The sequence below is a fragment of the Pan paniscus genome, chromosome 1, assembly GCF_029289425.2.
Source record: "Pan paniscus chromosome 1, NHGRI_mPanPan1-v2.0_pri, whole genome shotgun sequence".
Classification (NCBI taxonomy): Eukaryota; Metazoa; Chordata; class Mammalia; order Primates; family Hominidae; genus Pan; species Pan paniscus.
The window spans coordinates 220042513-220062569 of record NC_073249.2 but is presented as its reverse complement, the minus strand read 5'-3'; the positions used below and the strand labels follow the sequence as shown (position 1 = coordinate 220062569).

Sequence of the window (20057 nt, the reverse complement as noted above, 5' to 3'; positions counted from 1 at the left end):
CAAACAAGCAGGTGGCCAGTCTCACCTTTGTTATAAGAAGCGGGATCCAGGCAGGCCAGGAGGCCCAGAGGGTAGCTGTCAGGAGACACTGGGGCCTAACCAGGGCTTCCCACTGCAGGAGCGGGTCAGGAGCTTGGACACTCTCGGACACTCAGCACTGTCCTCGCTTGAACTTCCCCGGTAATGGCAGCATAAAGTGATGGTCAAGGGGCGTCCGGTTGGGACTCAAGAAGCTTATTCCCAAATCCCTGCCCCACAGTCTACCAGTGACAGACACTGTGCTGAAGTTAGCCTCCACGTGCTCACCTATAGAATTGTGACAACATGGCAAGGGCAGGTGAAGGCCCCAGGATAGTGCCTGGCCATTGAGAGTGCTCTGTCTTGCAGGTGGGCATGGGCATGGGGCTGTCCAGAATTGAGCTATTTTTTTGAGTTGGAGTCTTGCTCTGTAGCCCAGGCTGGAGTGCAATGGTTCACTGCAATCTCTGCCTCTCAGGTTCACGTGATTCTCCTGCCTCAGCCTCCCGAGTAGCTGGGATTACAGGTGACCAACACCACGCCCAGCTAATTTTTGTATTTTTAGTAGAGACAGGGTTTCACCATGTTGGCCAGGCTGGTCTCAAACTCTTTTTTTTTTTTTTTTTTTTTTTGAGACAGAGTCTTGCTCTGTTGCCCAGGCTGGAGTGCAGTGGTGTGATCTTGGCTCACTGCAAGCTCCGCCTCCCAGGTTCACGCCATTCTCCTGCCTCAGCCTCCCGAGTAGCTGGGACTACAGGCAACTGCCACCATGCCCTGCTAATTTTTTTTGTATATTTAGTAGAGATGGAGTTTCACTGTGTTAGCCAGGATGGTCTCGATCTCCTGACCTCATGATCCATCCACCACGGCCTCCCAAAGTGCTGGGATTACAGGCGTGAACCACCACGCCCGGCCCAGGCTGGTCTCAAACTCTTGACCTCGGGTGATCCACCCACCTCGGCTTCCCAAAGTGCTGGGATTACCGGTGTGAGCCCTGCGCCCGGCCGATATCTACGTTTTTAAAGACTCCCGTAATGGTGGCAAACTTGAGGCTCCTGGACATGGAAGGTGAAGAGGGCAAGAAAGCTGCAGGAGAAACCCTAGAGAGGTGGGACAGCTGGGGATCAATGGCTTAGGAATCTGTAAAGAAGGATAATTAGGTTTTTAGAATTTACATAAGGCCAGGCACGGTGGCACACACCTGTAATCCCAGCACTTTGGGAGGCTGAGGCAGGGGGATTGCTTGAGCCCAGGAGTTTGAGACCGGCCTGGACCACATAGGGAGACCCAGTCTCTGTACAAAATAATTTTAAAATTTTAAAAGAAATTCATATAATCTTGGGCTTCCCAGCAGGTAAACAAAAGAATCCTAATTAATCTCAAGTGCAGATCATAAGAATTTGGAGAAACTGTTTGCACTCCAACATCTATGGAGATCAGTAGCTTTCTAGATTACAAAATTTCTAAAGAAAATGTAACTTGGATAAAACTTGATTTTTGCACAGTGATACACCTAAAAGAAGCACAACTCTGACTCAAAGGCTTTGAAGACAAATATAGGCAGATCACACAGCGTATCACATGCGATGAGCCATTCTCAAACATCTTTATCCCTCTCTCCTCTCAACATTTGTTCATCATTTGCTGATATTTATTGAGCACCCAATACATGCTCTGCTCTGGATGCCAGAGCAGCAAACAAGACCCTTTCAGTTCCTGCTCCACTACATTTTAGAGATGAAAGGCAGACCGGCAAATAGCTAGATCTTGTAGGGTACAGTTACTTTAGACGAAAGGCAGAGGTATCTCTCCGTCGCTCAAAGTATGATCCGAATGACAGAAGAATCCAGCCACACAAAGATGTAAGATAGAGCCTTCTAGGCAGGGGCAACAGCTTGTGCAAAGGGCCTGAGGCGGAAATGAAATGAGCCTGGCATGTTTCTGGAGGGAAAGTCAATGTCTCTGGAGTTGGGGTAGCAAGAGGCAGGTGTCGGGAGGTCTGCAGGAGCCAGATAACAAGAAAAGGCCTGTCGAAGATCTACTGTAGAATCATTGCGGACCCTACAGACGACGCAGCATTAAGGATCTATGCTGAAAGCACTCACCTCCAGGTGAGCAGCCCCAGGTGTGAAGAAAAAGCTTTGCTTGGCTGTGTATCCAGGCAAATGCTGGATGAAGACACTGATACCCTTGAAGTTATGATCAAATGTCCAGGGCTGTATCTTTCACTTTTTACTTTTAAAAATTTATTATTTATTTATTTATTTTGAGACAGGGTTGAGCTCTGTTGCTCAGGCTGGAGTACAATGGCACAATCACAGCTCACTGCAGCCTTGAACTCCTGGGCTCAAGTGATCCTCCCACCTTAGCCTTCCTAAATGCTGGGATTACAGGCGAGCGCCACCACTTTTTTTACTTTTTTTTTTTTTTTTTTGAGACAGGTCTCACTTTGTCACTCAGGCAGTAGTGCAGTGGCACAATCTCAGATCACTGCAACCTCCACCTCCTGGGCTCAAGAGATTCTCCTGAATCAGCCCCCAAAAGTAGCTGGGACTACAGGCATGCAACCACCATGCCCAGCCAATTTTTGTGTGTTTTTTTGTAGAGATGGGGTGTCCCCATATTGCCCAGGCTGGTTTCAAACTCCTGATCTTAGGCAATCTGCCCACCTTGGCCTCCCATAGTGCTAGGATTACAGGCATGAGCCACTGGGCCTGACCAGCCTTGTAGTTTTTATGATTGCTTACTGTAACCAAAATTTTTAGTTAACCAACCAACTGCAAATCCTAATTGTATTGAATCTTTTTTTTTTTTTGAGATGGAGTCTCGGTCTGTTGCCCAGGCTGGAGTGCAATGGCGTGATCTCAGCTCCCTGCAACCTCCACCTCCCAGGTTCAGGTGATTCTCCTGCCTCAGCCTCCCGAGCAGCTCAGATTGCAGGCACATGGCACCACGCCCAGCTCATTTTTTTTTTTTTTTTTTTTTGAGACAGAGCCTCACTCTGTCACCCAGGCTGGAGTGCAGTGGCATGATCTCGGCTCACTGCAAGCTCCGCCTCCCAGGTTCACACCATTCTCCTTCCTCAGCCTCCTGAGTAGCCGGGACTACGGGCGCCCGCCACCACGCCTGGCTAATTTTTTGTATTTTCAGTGCAGACGGGGTTTCACCATGTTAGCCAGGATGGTCTCGATCTCCTGACCTCGTGATCCGCCGGCCTCAGCCTCCCAAGGTGCTGGGATTACAGGCGTGAGCCACCGTGCCCGGCTGTGCTGGATTTTAGGACTCTACTGTTCTTAAATATTTTGTTGCAAATCACAACATTCACTAATTCCACACGCTTATCAAAACTGGTAGTATTTTTTGAGCCAGTTCCATGCAAATGTCCTCATCCTGCACACATACGTGCACATACTCATCTTAACAAACGTAACTGAAAATTCAACCCCATAAACTTGGCATATAAATTTAGTTCAAGTACAACCAGAGGAAAAAAAAAACAGATCTGATTTTTAGATATTCTGCTTAACCAATCATAGAATTCAGTCAGAGTGGCCGGGCATGGTGGCTCATGCCTGTAATCCCAGCACTTTGGGAGGCTGAGGCAAGCAGATCACTTGAGTCCAGGAGTTCAAGACCAGCCTGGCCAACATGGTGAAACCCTGTCTCTACTAAAAATATAAAAATTAGCCAGGCACGGTGGTGCAAGCCTGTAATCCCAGCTACTTGTCAGGGTGAGGCAGGAAAATCGCTAGAACCTGGGAGGCAGAGTTGCCATGAGCCAAGATCGTGCCACTACACTCTAGCCTGGGTGACAGAGCGAGACTCCATCTCAAAAAAAAAAAAAAAAAAAAAAAGAATTCAGTCAGAGTAGCATACATATATCAACCAACTACTATACAAACTATACCAATGCTTGGCTCTCTGAGAGATGCCAAAAAGCAGTATTTTGCCTGATCCATGTGCTCAACAAAGTTAATCTTGTTGGCGACATTAGGCCTCAATACCAGAAACAAGAATGACGTCAGGAAGGCTAACAGCAAGTGCTTCCCAAGGGCCTCGCCCTGCCGAGCCTCTGTGTGCTTGCCAACACCAGGGCTGGTGTTCTATCCGGGATGTCTGCTGCCAGTTTGTCTGTAAAAATCTTCTCTCTCTTTCAAGTATCACTTCTTGCACGAGTCTAAATTTTCCTTGTCCTTAGGTGACCACTTGCTTTCCAAGTTTTTAAAAATATATTTTCTGATATTTACAAAATATTGAATGTAACATATATGTTAATAATTAACTAACATCTGTTAATAAAAGTATAATAATAATAAATCCTTAAACCCAGCAAGCAAACCAATAGCTAGAACATCACTAATAGCTTTATCTACCTATGGGACCCCTCCTTCTCCCTATCTACTTCCCCTCTAAGGGCAAGATGGTAACACCCTGTTCCTATGCCTGTAGTCCCAGGTACTCAGGATGCTGAGGTGGGAGGATCATTTGAGCCCAGCAGGGCGAGGCTGCAGTGAGCCGAGATTGCACCACTGCACTCCAGTGTGGGCGACAGAGTGAGGACCCTGGCTCAAAGAGAAAAAATGCGGGAGGACTGGGTGCAGTGGCTCATGCCTGTAACCCCAGCACTTTGGAAGGCTGAGGCAGGCAGATCACCTTCTCCGCTAAAAAGACAAAAATTAGTCGGGTGTGGTGTCATGCACCTGTAATCCCAGCTACTTGGGAGGCTGAGGCAGGAGAATTGCTTGAACCCAGAAGGTGGAGGTTGCAGTGAGCCAAGATCATGCCACCACACTCCAGCCTGGGCGATACAGCGAGACTCTGTCTCAAAAAAAAAAAAAAAAAAAAATTTAAAGCCTGGGTTTTGTGGCTCCCACCTATAATCCCAGGACTTTGGGAGGCTGAGGCAGATGGATCTCTTGAGCCCAGAAGTTTGAGACCAGCCTGGGTAACATAGAGTGACCCTGTCTCTAGAAAAAAATACAAAAAACTTGTCTGAGTGTGGTGGCGTGTGCCTGTAGTCCCAGCTAACTCAGGAGGCTGAGGTGGGAGGATCACCTGAGCCCAGGAGGTCGAGGCATGGTGGGGCCACTGCACTTCAGCCTGGACAATAGAGCAAGACCTTACCTCAGAACAACCCAAACAAACAAAAAACCTTTGTGTTATCATGTTATAAAAAACCTTTGTGTTATCATTTTATTATGTTACATAATTTCTTTCCAAATTCTGTTTTTTATTAAGTATCATTTAGATACAAAAAAATGCATAGATTTTAAGCATATAGTTTGATGAGTTTGGAAAAATGTTTACACCTATGGAACCACTACTCCATTGAAAATATGTATCAGCGGAGTGCGGTGGCTCACACCTGTAATCCCAGCACTTTTCCCAGGCAGGCAGACCACGAGGTCAGGAGTTCGAGACCAGCCTGGCCAACATAGTAAAACCCTGTCTTTACTAAAAATTACAAAAATTAGCCAGATGTGGTGGCACCCACCTGTAGTCCCAACTACTCGGGAGGCTGAGGCAGGAGAATCGCTTGAACCCAGGAGGCAGAGGTTGCAGTGAGCCAAGATGGCACCATTGCACTGCAGCCTGGGTGACAGAGCAAGACTCTGTCTCAAAAATATATATATATCATTTCAGGCTGGGTGCAGTGGTTCACACCTGTAATCCCAGCACTTTGGGGAGCCAAGGTGAAAGGATCACTTCAGCCCAGGAGTTCAAGACAGGCTGGGCAACACAGTGAAACTTCATCTCTACTAAAAATTAAAAAAAAAAATTAGCCAGGCCTGGTGGTGCACACCTGTGGCCCCAGCTACCAAGAAGGCTGAAGTGGAAGGTTCACTTGAGCCTGGGAGATGGAGACTGCAGTGAGCTGTGACCATGCCTCTGCACTCGCTCCAGCCTAGGTGACAAAGCAAGACCTGTCAAAAAAAAAAATTTCCATCACCCCAGAAAGTCCTCTGTATCCCTATCAATCAACACCCTCTCCTCTGCCAGAGGCAACAACCATTCTGCTTTCTGTCTCCATAAATTCGTTTTGCCTGTTTTAGAATTTCATATAAATGGAATCACACAATATTTACTGTTTTGTGTCTAGTTTTTGTTGTTTTTCACCATAACGTTTTTGAGATTCATCCATGTTATTGAGAATACCAACAGTTATTTCTTTCTGTTGTGGAGTAGTATTTTATTGTACACTTTATTTACTTGTTTATTTGCTGATGAGTATGTAGGTTGTTTTCAGTTTGAGGCTTTCTTTTTTTTTTGAGACAAGGTCTTGCTCTGTCATCCAGGCTGGAGTGCAGTGGTGTGATCATGGCTCACTGCATACTACAGCCCTGACCTCTCAAGCAATCCTCCCAAGTTAGCCTCCCAAAGTGTTGGGATTACAGGTGTGCGCCACCATGCCTGGCCACAGGCTTTTAAGAATCATGTTACAGTGAATATCCTTTTTGTGAAAATCATTTTAAAAATAAGTGTAAGCCAGGCTCAGTGGCTCACGCCTGTAATCCCAGCACTTTGGGAGGCCGAGGTGGGCAGATCACAAGGTCAGGAGTTCGATACATAGTGAAACCTCATCTCTACTAAAAATACAAAAAATTGGTATGGTGGCAGACGCCTGTAGTCCCAGCTACTCGGAAGGCTGAGGCAGGAGAATCCCTTGAACCTGGGAGGTGGAGGTTGCAGTGAGCCGAGATGGTGCCACTGCACTCCAGCCCAGGTAACAGCGCAAGACTCTGTCTCAAAAAAAAAAAAGTGGCCAGGCATGGTGGCTCACGCCTGTAATCCCAGCACTTAGGGAGGCCCAGGCGGGTGGATCACGAGGTCAGGAGTTCAAGACCAGCCTGACCAAGATGGTGAAACCCCGTCTCTACTAAAAATAATGAAAATTAGCCAGGTGTGGTGGTAGGCACCTGTAATCCCAGTTACTTGGGAGGTTGAGGCAGAAGAATCGCTTGAACCCAGGAGGCGGAGGTTGCAGTGAGCCCAGATCGCACCACTGTACTCCAGCCTGGGCGACAGAGTGAGACTCTGTCTCAAAAAAAAAAAAAAAAAAGGTATATATAGAGAGTGTTACCTCAAATGCATGCTTGTTTATTACTTAGTTTTGCTTGGTTTTGAGCCCTGTGGAAATGGCATCATGTTGGTCTATTCTTTTAGGACTTTTCCCCCCACTTTGCATTTTGTTTCCAGATTTAATCTATGTTATTACATGGCAGCTGATGTTTTAATGTGGCCCTTATATGCAGCCATCTTTCTAAACTGTCTATTTTAAGTAATATATTTACATATTCTTTTGGTTTTATGTAAAGAAAATCATATCATCTACAAATAACAACTGTCTTGTTTCTTCCTTTCTAATCTTTATGTTTTGAATTTATTTTTCTTATTATTATCTTGAATGACAGTACATTTTGGGAACAGCAGCTATATAGTAGTGTTCTTGTCTTGCATCCTGATCTTAAAGGGAAACTTCAGATGTTTTAAAATTTATATTGTTGGCCAGGCGCAGTGGCTTATACCTGTAATCCCAGCACTTTGGGAGGCTGAGGCGAGCAGATCACCTGAGGGTCAGGAGTTGGAGACCAACCTGGCCAACATGGTGAAACCCCGTCTCTACTAAAAATACAAAATTAGCTGGGCGTGGTGGCTAACACCTGTAATCCCAGCTACTCGGGAGGCTGAGACAGGAGAATCTCTTGAATCTGGTAGGTGGAGGTCACGGTGAGCCAAGATCGCACTGCTGCACTCCAGCTTGGGCAAAAAGAGTGAAACTCCATCTCAAAAAATAAATAAATAAATAATAAATTAATTAATCAATTAAAAGTTATATTGTTGTTTGTGTATATTCTCTTTATCTGGTTAAAATTTTCTTTTAGTCTACTAAAGTTTTTTGTGGGTTTTTTAATTAAAATGAGTAGGAAATTTTATCAACACTTTTTCTGCATCCATTGAGATTATTAAATCTGTTGATTTATTGAATTTATTGACTTCTCAATCTATTGCTCCAGTGAATGACTGCCCAGAGTTACTTAAATTCAAGATTAAGGGCAGGCACAGTCCTCCAGACTACCATGTCAGCCCAAGACTTCTGACATCATCATTTCAGGGGTCCCAGGGCCATTCTCAGACCAACCAGCTACAAATTCTGGGGTCTGAACTCCCTCAGGTTCACTAGAACAATGCATAAAACTCAGGAAAGTGCTGTACTTATTATTAGAGTTTTGTTATAGCAAAAGGATAGAAACAGAACCAGCTCACAGAAGAGATGCAAAGGGAAGAATCTGGAATTGGGAGGTTTTCAAACAGAAAGCTTTTGTGTCCTCAGGAATGCAATCCCCTCGTTGCATCAATGTGTGACAACATGCAGGGCATTGCCAACCCAGGACACCCACCTAAACTTTAGTGTCCAGCATTTTGATTGAGGCTTCATTATATAGCCATGAATGATTGAATTACTGCTCATGTGGTTGATCTCAATCTTCAACAATGTACACACCCCCTCTCCCTCTCCCTGCCAAGATCTGGCTGATTTCAGTGGCCCAAAGTCCTAATCCTCTAATCATATGAATGGCCTTTCTGGCATGGTCAGCCTCCACCCTGAATCATTTCATTAGCACGAACTATATGATGCCATCCAAAGGGTCCACTATAAGTCACCTCCTTAGCATAAACTAGCAGGTGTGGCCAAAAAAGCCCACCATGAGTAACAAAAACACTCTTATTACTCAGGAAATTTCAAGGGTTTAGAGGTTACCTCCCAGGTGGTAAGACAAAGACCAGACCTATCTTTGAGTATAGTTAATTCTTCATGACATATACAGATTTTAGGATATCGATCCATCCTTGCATTCCAGGAATAATATGACATTATCTTTTTAAAACATGGCTAGATCTATTTTGCTAATAGTTAAAAGGACTTTGCACCTATGTTTGTGAATGAGCTTGGCTTATGATTTTTCTCTTATTGATCTTGCCTGGTTTTTAAATTAAAATTATACTGAACTCATAGAATGAGCTGGAGGGTGTTCTCTTTCTTTCTGTGTGCTGGAAGACTTTTTGTTAGATTGAAATATTTGTCTCATGGAAGTTTTGAGGAATTCACCTGTAAAACCCTCAGAGCCTGTGTGTTTTGTTGTGGCAAGATTTTTAATATTATTTCAATTTCTTTAATAATTGTAGGACTATTCAAGCTTTCTATCTCTTCTTGAGTCAGCATGATTATATTTTTCTAGAAATTTGTCTATTTCATCTAATTTTCAAATATATCAGCATAAAACTGTTTATTCCTTTATTTTTAAAATCTCTGCTGTATTTGTAGTTAAAAACCTTCTGCTGAGTTTGTAGTTAAATATTTGTGCCTTTTTTTTTTTTATCAATATAGCACCAGAGATAGGTCTATTTTATTAGTCTTTTCAAAGGGCCAGCATACGGCTTTGTTGATTCTATCTACTGTGTGGTATTATTCTCCCTATTAATTACCTGCTCTTTTTTTATTACCTTCTCCCTTTCCTTTATTTGGATTTATGTTTTTCCCCCATTACTTTGTTAGTTGAAGTTAACTTACTACTTTTCAGACTGTATTCTTTGCAAATATATGTATTTAAAACTATGCATTTCCCTCTGAGTGCAGCTTTCACTATAATATGCTAGTTCTAAATAATATTTTAAAAATTATTGTTCTGAGTATTTCTAGATTTGTATGATTTGAGCCATCAATTATTTAGAATTCTGTTTTTAAATTTCAATACACAAGAACTTCATAATTTATCTTTTTTGCTATTGACTTCTACTTAATCACATTTTGTTCAAAGAATGTGATGGATGTGATACTAATTTTTTGAAATTTGTTGAGATGTGCTTTATGACCTCAGATCTGATTAATTTTTGTAACCATTCCATGTGTCCTTAAGAAGAATGGGCCGGGCACAGTGGCTCATGACTATAATCCCAGGACTTTGGGAGGCCGAGACAGGCAGATCACGAGGTCAGGAGATCGAGACCATCCTGGCTAACACGGTGAAACCCCGTCTCTACTAAAAATACAAAAATTAGCCAGGCATGGTGGCGGGCATGTGTAATCCTAGCTACTCGGAAGGCTGAGGCAGGAGAATCACTGGAACCCGGGAGGCGGAGGTTGCAGTGAGCCGAGATTGCGCCACGGCACTCCAGCCTGGGCGACACAGCGAAACTCCATCTCAAAAAAAAAAAAGAAGAATGGATATTCTCTAATGATTGCTTTTAGGGTTTTACATATGTTCATTACATCAAAGTAGTTAATCAAATTGTTCAAATGTATTTATTTATTCTTTTTTTTTTTTTGAGATGGAGTCTTGCTCTTGTCATCCAGGCTGGAGTGCAATGGCATGATCTAAGCCTTCTGAGTAGCCAGGATTACAGGTGCCTGCCACTATACTCGGCTAATTTTTTTGTATTTTTAGTAGAGATGGGGTTTCACCATATTGGCCAGGCTGGTCTTGAACTCCTGACCTCTGGTGATCCGCCCGCCTCAGCCTCCCAAAGTGCTGGGATTACAGGCATGAGCCACTGTGCCCGGCCTATTTATTGATTCTTTTTTGCTGCTTGACCTACCGATTATTGAGAAAAAAACATTGGTGGATTTGTCCATTTCTATTACTTTTTTTTTTTTTTTTTTTTTTTTTTTTTAAGACAGATTCTCACTCTGTTGCCCAGGCTGGAGTGCAGTGGCACGATCTCGGCTCACGCAGCCTCCACCTCCTGGCAAGGTGAAAGTTTCCCGGCTGGAACCTTCCAGCAATTCTCCTGCCTCAGCCTCCCAGGTAGCTGGGATTACAGGCATGCACCACCACACTTGGCTAATTTTTGCATTTTTAGTAGAGATGGGGTTTCACCATGTTGGCCAGGCTGGTCTCGAACTCCTGACCTCAGGTGATCTGCCAGCCTCAGCCTCCCAAAGTGCTAGTATTACAGGTGTGAGCCACCGTGCCCGGCCTCTATTACTTTTTTATGTATATGGTGTGAGACATTTTTATTAGGTGCATATACATTTAGAATTATTATGTCTTCTTGGTGACATGAAAATTTCATTTTTATATAGGAACGTTTTCTGTCTTAGAGTCCTTGTTTGTGTGTCATACTGATGTAGTTATGCCAGTTCTCTTTTGTTTAATATATTTTTGGTGTCTTTTCCCCACCTTTTGCTTTCAACTTTTCCATGTCCTTTTGCTTTAGATGGCTCCCTAACAGGGTTTATCCAAGGATGATAATGTCTGCTTTTTAACTCAATGAGTTTGACCCATTTATATTTTGGGGGACGATGAATACTGTGATATGTAAGTTTCCAACATCTCACTGTAAGGGATACTGGAAAGTATGAGTATCAAGATCATGTATCTTTTCCAGTAATCAAAGCACGTGATGTGGCAATTCAGATATGTTGGTTGCCTTGACTCTTCTTCAACAGAATTAACAGTTTTGGATCTTGAGAAAATGTTATTTTCTGGCTAAGTATAGGGGTAAAATGAAATATTTGGGAAATTAGTGAATTCTCATGATTTCTCAAAGCTTTTCTTGGGTAACTCCAAGAAGCAGCATGGTGGAGTGAAAGCATGGACTCCAGTGCCCCATTCTCTAGCTGCATGATTTGGAGTAAATTCCTTATCTCAGTGACTCTGTGTCTCCATCTTGAAACTGAGAATAATCACGCCGGCCTGAGATTTTTTTACCATGTGAATGGAAGCACGTGGCACATAGCAGGGACTGAATGAATGTGCCCATGTCCGCTCTCCCTCCTCTTTCTAGGGCTGCGGCCTTGGTGATGTCAAGAACATTTTGTAAATATTACAAGTAAGATAAGGCATTGTGACTATTACTCGTTAAAATCACTTTGTTTCCTGACTTAGGTGATTCATTGCAACCCAAAGAAAGTTTTGTGTTGTGTTCTGGCTGGCGAAACTTTTGCAAACAACGAATGCTTCTTTTCATCAGCCTATTCTGCGTTGGTTGGTAGGATGTCAGTCTATACCCACATCAATTTCAGGTAATAACAAGTGTGTGAGCTTTCTGAAGCTTTTTGTTTACTTATTTGTTTTAGGGTTGTTCAAGTGTGACTCATGTAGTAGCATTGCATTCTTGAGAATTCACAGAGATCGAAACAAAGATATGAAACAGGGCCAGAAAGAATAAGGCGTTCCCAATAAATGAGAGTAAAAAAAAAGCACAAGAAAGTGAAAACATTCAATGTCTGCATCCTGTATAGATGAGAAACTTAGCAGTATCCTCTTTTCTTTTTGGACCAATCATGTGCTGATAAAACAGGGTCTCGCTGCTTTCCCCCCATTTTTAACATCTTCAAACATTCTGAGAGCCTACGGGAATAGAGGCAAACAGGTTTGATGTGACTGGTCATTTGGCCAAAGGCATTTTACTCTGTGCTCAGCATTTTGTTTCGTTCATGCTCTCTACCAGTTTGGAATCTAAAAAGGAAAGATTAGATAGAGGAAGTGTGAAAATGCATACGCAATGTGGGAAACCAGGCCATGAACTTGAGTTTTTAAATGCATGGTATAAGGCCGGGCTCAGTGGCTCACGCCTGTAATCCCAGTACTTTGGGAGGCCGAGGTGGGCAGATCACCTGAGGTCAGGAGTTCGAGACCAGCCTGTCCAACATGGTGAAACCCTGTCTCTACTAAAAATACAAAAATTAGCCGGGCGTGGTGGCAGGAGCCTGTAATCCCAGCTACTCGTGAGGTTGAGACAGGAGAATCGCTTGAACCTGGGAGGCAGAGGTTGCAGTGAGCCGAGATCGTGCCATTGCACTCCAGCTTGGGGGACAAGAGTAAGACTTTGTCTCAAATAAATAAATAAATGCATGGTATGGTTTGGCTAAGTTGGAAACCATGGGATAATCTGGAATGGTTTATTAGAGAGGCTAATGGTGGGGAGGTAGGTACCCAGAACCTTGGGCTAGAGATGACTGACCCTTTCTGGCTGTGTGATCTTGGGCAAACTGCTTCACTTCTCTGTGCCTCAATGTCCTCCATCATGAAGAGAGAATATAGGGTGCCTTCTTTGTAGGGTAGTTGTAAGGATGAAAGGAGTTGGTATATATAAAGTACCTATCTCAGTCTAGGGCTTCTCAGCCAGCATGCAGGGTGTATGGGCTTCAGATGGATGAAAAAGGTGCTGATCCCAGGTACCTGGCTGTGAGCATCCTCATCTGCTTACCCCAGAGGAGTGTCTCCCCCAAAACATTGCATTTTCTTTTCTTTTCTTTTCTTTTTTTTTTTTTTGAGACAGAGTTTCCCTCTTGTCTCCCAGGCTGGAGTGCAGTGTACAGTCTTGGCTCACTGCAACCTCCATCTCCCAGGTTCAAGTGATTCTCCTGCCTCAGCCTCCCAAGTAGCGGGGATTACAGACGTCCACCACCACGCCTGGCTAATTTTTTGTATTTTTAGTAGAGACGGGGTTTCGCCATGCTGTCCAGGCTGGTCTCAAGCTCCTGACCTCAGGTGATCTACCTGCCTCAGCCTCCCAAAGTGCTGGGATTACAGGTGTGAGCCATCACGCCCAGCCAAACACTGCATTTTCTATGAAGGCCATGATATGACAGAGCTCGGAGGGCACTACCAGGCTCGATTCTCTGGGCCTGAGGGTGCGGCTGTCTCGGCAGTTGAATGTATTGATGTGGCAAGACAAGGTCCTTGTTAAGAGTTTGAATTTGGGCTTTAGACTTCAGAGGTTTTCGAGCTTTTACTGACTCTGTTGGCAGCACAAGTATTCAACACTGTGAGCACAACTAAGACCAAAAGCAGCTGAAGTGATTTGTGCCTCTCCTAATATCAACAGTTAAAATACAATTTGAATTAAACATGTGAAAGATTCTTCTGTGTAGAATTTGTACTAGGGGCTAAGTTCCTACGCCCTTTGTCCATCTCTCAGCTAGAGTAAAAAGCTGCCACACCTTGAGATGGGTGATTTTGTGGAGTGGCTGACTTTGTGCTGCCCTGCCTGTCATATGACCAGCGGCTCTAGGGGTTTGGACTGAATATGCTTGGTGGAATGAGTAAGCAGAATATTGGTCAGCACGGAAGGTGAGATGGGCACGCCAGGGCTCCTGATGCTGATCTTTGTACTTTTGTGTATGTTTGACAATTTCCATAATTAAAAGTTTTTTAAAAATGTGCTTGGATAATTAAAAGACTCGTATATAAAATAAAGTATGATATCCAATCATGATTAACTCTGTTATTTATATTCTTATGAAAATTTCTGGCCCGACATGGTGGCTCACAACTGAAATCCCAGCACTGTAGGAGGCTGAGACAGGAAGATCACTTGAGGCCAAGAGTTCGAGACCAGCCTGGGCAATATAGTGAGACCTTGCCTTAGTCCATTCTCACACTGCTAATAAAGAGATACCTGAGACTGGGTAATTTACAAAGGAAAGGGGTTTAATTGACTCACAGTTCAGCATGGCTGAGGAGGCCTCAGGAAACTTACAATCATGCTGGAAGGGGAAGCAAACACGTCCTTCTTCACGGGGCGGCAGCAAGGAGAAGTGCCGAGCAAAGAGGGAAAACCCCTTATAAAACCATCAGCTCTCGTGAGAACTCACTCACTATCATGAGAACAGCAGCGTCAGGGTAACCACCCCCATCATTAAATTACCTCCAACTGGTCCCTTCCACAGCACTTGGGGATTATGGGAACTAGCATTCAAGATGAGATTTGGGTGGGGACACAGCCAAATCATATCAGACCTCATTTCTATAGCATAAAAATAGGAAATTCACCAGGGGCGGTAGTTCATGCCTGTAGTCCCAGCTACTCCAGAGGACAAGGCAGGAGGATCGCGTGAGCACAGGAGGTCAAGGCTGCAGTGAGCTATGATCACCCACTGCACGTTAGCCTGAGCAACAGAGCAAGACCCAGTCTCAAAAAAAAAAAAAAAAAAAGCAATAAGTCATGAGTTAAGTTTCACGGGTAGCTAGTTAATACTAATTAAAAATAGCAGCACTGGACATTTACATACTTGTGCTTACATAAGATAGGTACAAGGCAAATATTATCTCATAGACTTCTCACCACAACCCAATGATATAGGTGCTTTATCACCCCCACTTTATGGACGAGGAGACTGAGGCACAAAGAGTAACCCGTCCAAGGCCACATAGCCAGTAAGTGACAGAACCGGGATTCAAACCCAGGCCAACCCGCCCCCATGGTCCACGCTCTTAGACTAGATAGGGCTGTACCACAGTTTAGCTTTGCCCCTAGTATTTGGCCAAAATTTGGTCTTTGGCTTTGGTGGTGGGAAGGGAGCCAAGTGCCGACCTCAGCACCGTTTTCGGCTTCTTTGAACTTGTGTGTACTGAAGTTTGCTGAAGCCACCGCCTTAGTCAGCTTAATGTCAGGATCACAAATAAGAATACAATTAGGATATTGTGTTAATAATAGGTATATTCTCTTTCAAAATACAGGTAAGTATTTTAGACGCTGCTTGAAGAAAATATATTCTGTGTGCCCTTACCTTAAAATTCCGCCAGTCAGGGCTAGGCACGGTGGCTGATGCCAGCCTGGGCAACATCGTGAGACTCCATCTCTACTAAAACAATTTTTTATAGCTGGACATGGTGGTGCGTGCCCGTAGTCCCAGCCACTTGAGAGGCTGAGCTGGGAGGATCGCCTGGGCCCAGGGGGTTCAGGCTGCAGTGAGCCATGATCGTGCCACTGCACTCCGACCTGGGTGACAAAGTGAGACCTTGTCTCTCAAAAAATAAAACACAAAACATACAAATTCTGTCAGTCAGCTGAAGAAACAGGTAATTATAATTGTGAGAAAAAAATGCTGCTGTAACTGATGACGGTGAAAGATGTTAATTTTATGTGCAAAAACAATTATTAAAACATTCAAAAGGTAAATAAATAGAGAATATGAATAGTGAGAGTGTATTAGCTAGATAACTTTAAGGACATTGTGCCAACAAAGGTTCATAAAAATGTAAATAATTGATAAGGCAGGATAAGAGAAATTAGATTATATCATAATTCCAATTGTGGAATCGTTTAAGTGATTTATAACATTAAACAAAACCTTTAAGAACTATATTGAATTTATAGTTAAATCCATTTAGGTTATCTGTCTTTCAAGTAAATGCCCTGTTTGAGAAGTCTTCATGTCTTGTAAGATGAATTAAAAGCAGAATATCAACATTTCACGAAGAGGACCAGCCTCAGTGGCTCACACCTATAATCCCGGCACTTAGGGAAGCCAAGGCGGGCAAATCACTTGAGCTCAGGAATTTGAGACAAGCCTGGGCAATATGGCAAAACTCCATGTCTACAAAAAATAAAAAAATTAGCCAGGAGCGGTGGCGTGCACCTGTAGGTAGTCCCAGCTATTCGGGAGGTTTGAGGGGAGAGGATCACCTGAGCCAGGGCAGGTCACGGTGACAGTGAGCTGTGATTGTGCCACTTGCACTCCAGCCTGGCCAATAGAGTAAGACCCTGTTTCAAAACAAATTTTGTTTAAAAAGAGAAAAAATCCCCAAATTCATGTATAAAAAAATCAATGGCAAATTATCTTCTATCTAGACATAGCAAAGAATACACAAAGTGTGAAGAAATGAAGACTATGTTAGAGAAAAGTGAGAAATACTAAAACCATTTTGCTCTTTTGTCATCAATTGAAAGTTAAAAAAAAATTTTTTTTTTTTTGAGATGGAGTCTCGCTCTGTCACCCAGGCTGGAGTGCAGTGGTGTGATCTCAGCTCACTGCAATCTCTGCCTCCCGGGTTCAAGCGATTCTCCTGCCTCAGCCTCCTGAGTAGCTGGGATTACAGGCGTGTGCCACCACGCCTGGCTAATTGTTGTATTTTTTGTAATTTATTTATTTATTTATTTATTTATTTATTTATTTATTTATTTTTAGACAGAGTCTTGCTCTTGCTGCCCAGGCTGGAGTGCAATGGCACGATCTCAGCTCACTGCAACCTCCGCCTCCCGGGTTCAAGTGATTCTCCTGCCTCAGCCTCCTGAGTAGCTGAGATTACAGGCATGCACCACCACACCCGGCTAATTTTGTATTTTTATTAGAGACAAGGTTTCGTCATGTTGGCCAGGTTGGTCAAGAACTCCTGACCTCAAGTGATCTGCTCACCTTGGCCTCCCAAAGTGCTGGGATTACAGGAATGAGCCACTGAGCCCAGCCTGTAAACATTCATTTAATGTTGTAACTGTGCCTATAAGATTGCTATGGACCAGTGTGGTGGCTTATGCCAATAAGCCCAGCACTTTGGGAGGCTGAGGCGGCTGGATCACCTGAGGTCAGGAATTCAAGACCAGCCTGGCCAACATGGTAAAACCCCATCTGCACTAAAAATACAAAAATTAGCCGGGAGTGGTGGCTCACACCTCTAATCCCAGCTACTCAGGAGGCTGAGGCAGAAGAATGGCTTGAACCCGGGAGGCGGAGGTTGCAGTGAGCTGAGATGGCACCACCGCACTCCAGCCTGGGTGACAGAGTGAGACTCCGTTTAAAAAAAAAAAAAGCATCTTAAAAATTGTAAAATTTGGCTGGGTGCGGTGGCTAATGCCTGTAATCCCAGCACTTTGGGAGGCCGAGGCAGGCAGACCACGAGGTCAGGAGTTTGAGACCAGCCTGGTCAACATGGTGAAATCCCTTCTCTACTAAAAAATACAAAAATTAGCTGGGCGAGGTGGCACGCACCTACAATCCCAGCTACTAGGGAGGCTGAGGCGGGAGGATTGCTTGAATCCAGGAGGCAGAGGCTGCAGTGGACCAAGATCGCACCACTGAACTCCAGCCTGGGCAACAGAGTGGGAGCCTATCTCAAAATAATAATAAATAAATAAATAAATAAATAAATAAATATAAATAAAAATAAGAAAGTAATCAATATGAGACAGATCTAAGGTCAGAAGGTAAAGAGCATGGGATCAGGATGACCACAAGCCAAGTAACAGTTGGCATAAAAAACAAAAAATCCAAAAATCAAATACTTTGAACTACCTTGGGAAGGTAAATCTTCCTCTGTGTTTTGTGTCAATCACACATTCATGGAATGTTATACCAGTAGGGGCTGCCAATGACAGGTAGACGCTGCACACAGTGGAGAACTAGTTACAAAAATGGAGGATTTTTCTAGTGAATAGTTAAATGAACCAGAATAGGTTCATCAATAAAAGAGCTGCCTAAAAGATATCATGATTACTTTTTCAAGAATGTGAAGGGTTTTTAATAGAAGGGTTTTTATATGCAAAACATATATTCTCCATGTCTATGGAGGTCTGAAAAAGACATTTATTTATTTATTTATTTAGAGAAAGGGTCTGGACGGGGCATGGTGGCTTACCCTGGTAATCCCATTACTTTGGGAGACTGAGACAGAAGGATCACCTGAGCCCAGGAGTTCGAGACGAGCCTGGGCAATGTGGCAAGATCCTGTCTCTAAAAAATAAAAAATAAGATAATAAAATCAAGAGACAGGGTGTCACTCTGTCACCCAGGCTGGAGTGTAGTAATGTGATCACGGCTTGCTGAAACCTTAACCTCTGGGCTCAAGTGATCCTCCCTTCTCAGCCCCACTGAGTAGCTGGGACTACAGGTATGCGCCACGACGCTTCACTAATTTTTTAATTTTTTGTAGAGGTTGGTGGGGGGGGTGCTTTCACTATGTTGCCCAGGCTGGTCTTGAACTCCTGGCCTCAAGTGATTATCCTGCCTTGGCCTCCCAAAGTGCTGGGATTATAGGCATGAGCCACAGCACCCACCCTAAGAAAAAGCTTTTAAATGAAATCACACTTCTGGCTGGGCGAGGTGGCTCACGCCTGTAATCCCAGCATTTTGGGAGGCCCAGGTGGGTGGATCATCTGAAGTCAGGAGACCAGCCTGGCCAACATGGTGAAACCCCGTCTCTATTAAAAATACAAAAATTAGCCAGGCATGGTGGTGCATGCCTGTAATCCCAGCTACTAGGGAGGCTGAGGCAGGAGAATTGCTTGAATCCGGGAGGCGTAGGTTGCAGTGAAAGAAAAGAAAGAAAAAAGAAATCACACTGCTTAGGGAAGATTTGGGGCCCACATGCATTGATCAATCTAAAGACACGTGGAGAGTTCAGGTTATTTTCCAGGCACTGTGTTAGGCAGTGGGAACAAATGAGCAAGTGGGAGCTACCCCTCGTCAGAGCCCCTGCCCTAGCCATGGGCACCCCACAGGCCTAGGGCCCAGCCATACCAAAATATCAGAGACCTAAAAAATTGTAGTGTGATTATTTTCTATTAAGTGTTTACTTAATAGAAAAACAACAACAACAAACATCGCAGCTCTCCTGGCAAGATGGTGAAGGGGCAAGGCTGGAGTGACTCAGGGGCATCTTTCTCACCAGGACCTCACCACGTTGGAAATTGAGGTCCACCAAGTTGCCTCCACTTTTTCACGAAGCTATCAGCAGACAAGCCATGATGAACTGGGCATGCTCATGGAAAATCCACAGCTGTGGAAGCTATTTCTGGAGTTCGCACTGTCAAGTTCAAAAATGAACTGGAAACAACCACAGAATCCACCTTGGGTAGGCTGAGGCCAACATTTATAAATCTGATGACTCAAGTTGTCCTTGGCCAGAATGTGCTGCACCCTGTGGAAGCAGGACACCTGATGCCTTTCCTACATGCATTCCAGGGACCTAAGGGAACTTCAAACAAGTCAGAGGTGTTGCGTTTGTTGACTGTCCTGGCCGTGATGTTTTGAGCTGCTATGCTAACAGGGCTGCATTGACAGATGCTGCTCTTCGTTGACAGCTGCTAATGAACTTTGTACTCAGCCTCAGACTTCTTCTGAACATCTAGTTGCCATAGACAAAAAGCCTAAACATATTTTTGTTCGACAAAAATAAGATTTTTAAAAAGATTTGCTGCTGGGCATGGTGGCTGACGTCTGTGATCCCAGCACTTTGGGAGGCTGAGGCAGGAGGATCACTTGAAGTCAGGAGTTCAAGACCAGCCTGGCCAACATGGTGAAACCCCGTTTCTAC

The 20057-nt window shown here is 44.0% G+C and overlaps 1 pseudogene; it reads left to right on the top strand.

The window, feature by feature from the left end:
- Window positions 1-1052: 1052 nt before the first annotated feature.
- LOC134728389 (eukaryotic translation initiation factor 2 subunit 3-like) lies at window positions 1053-20007 on the top strand (annotated as a pseudogene).
- Window positions 20008-20057: the final 50 nt, after the last annotated feature.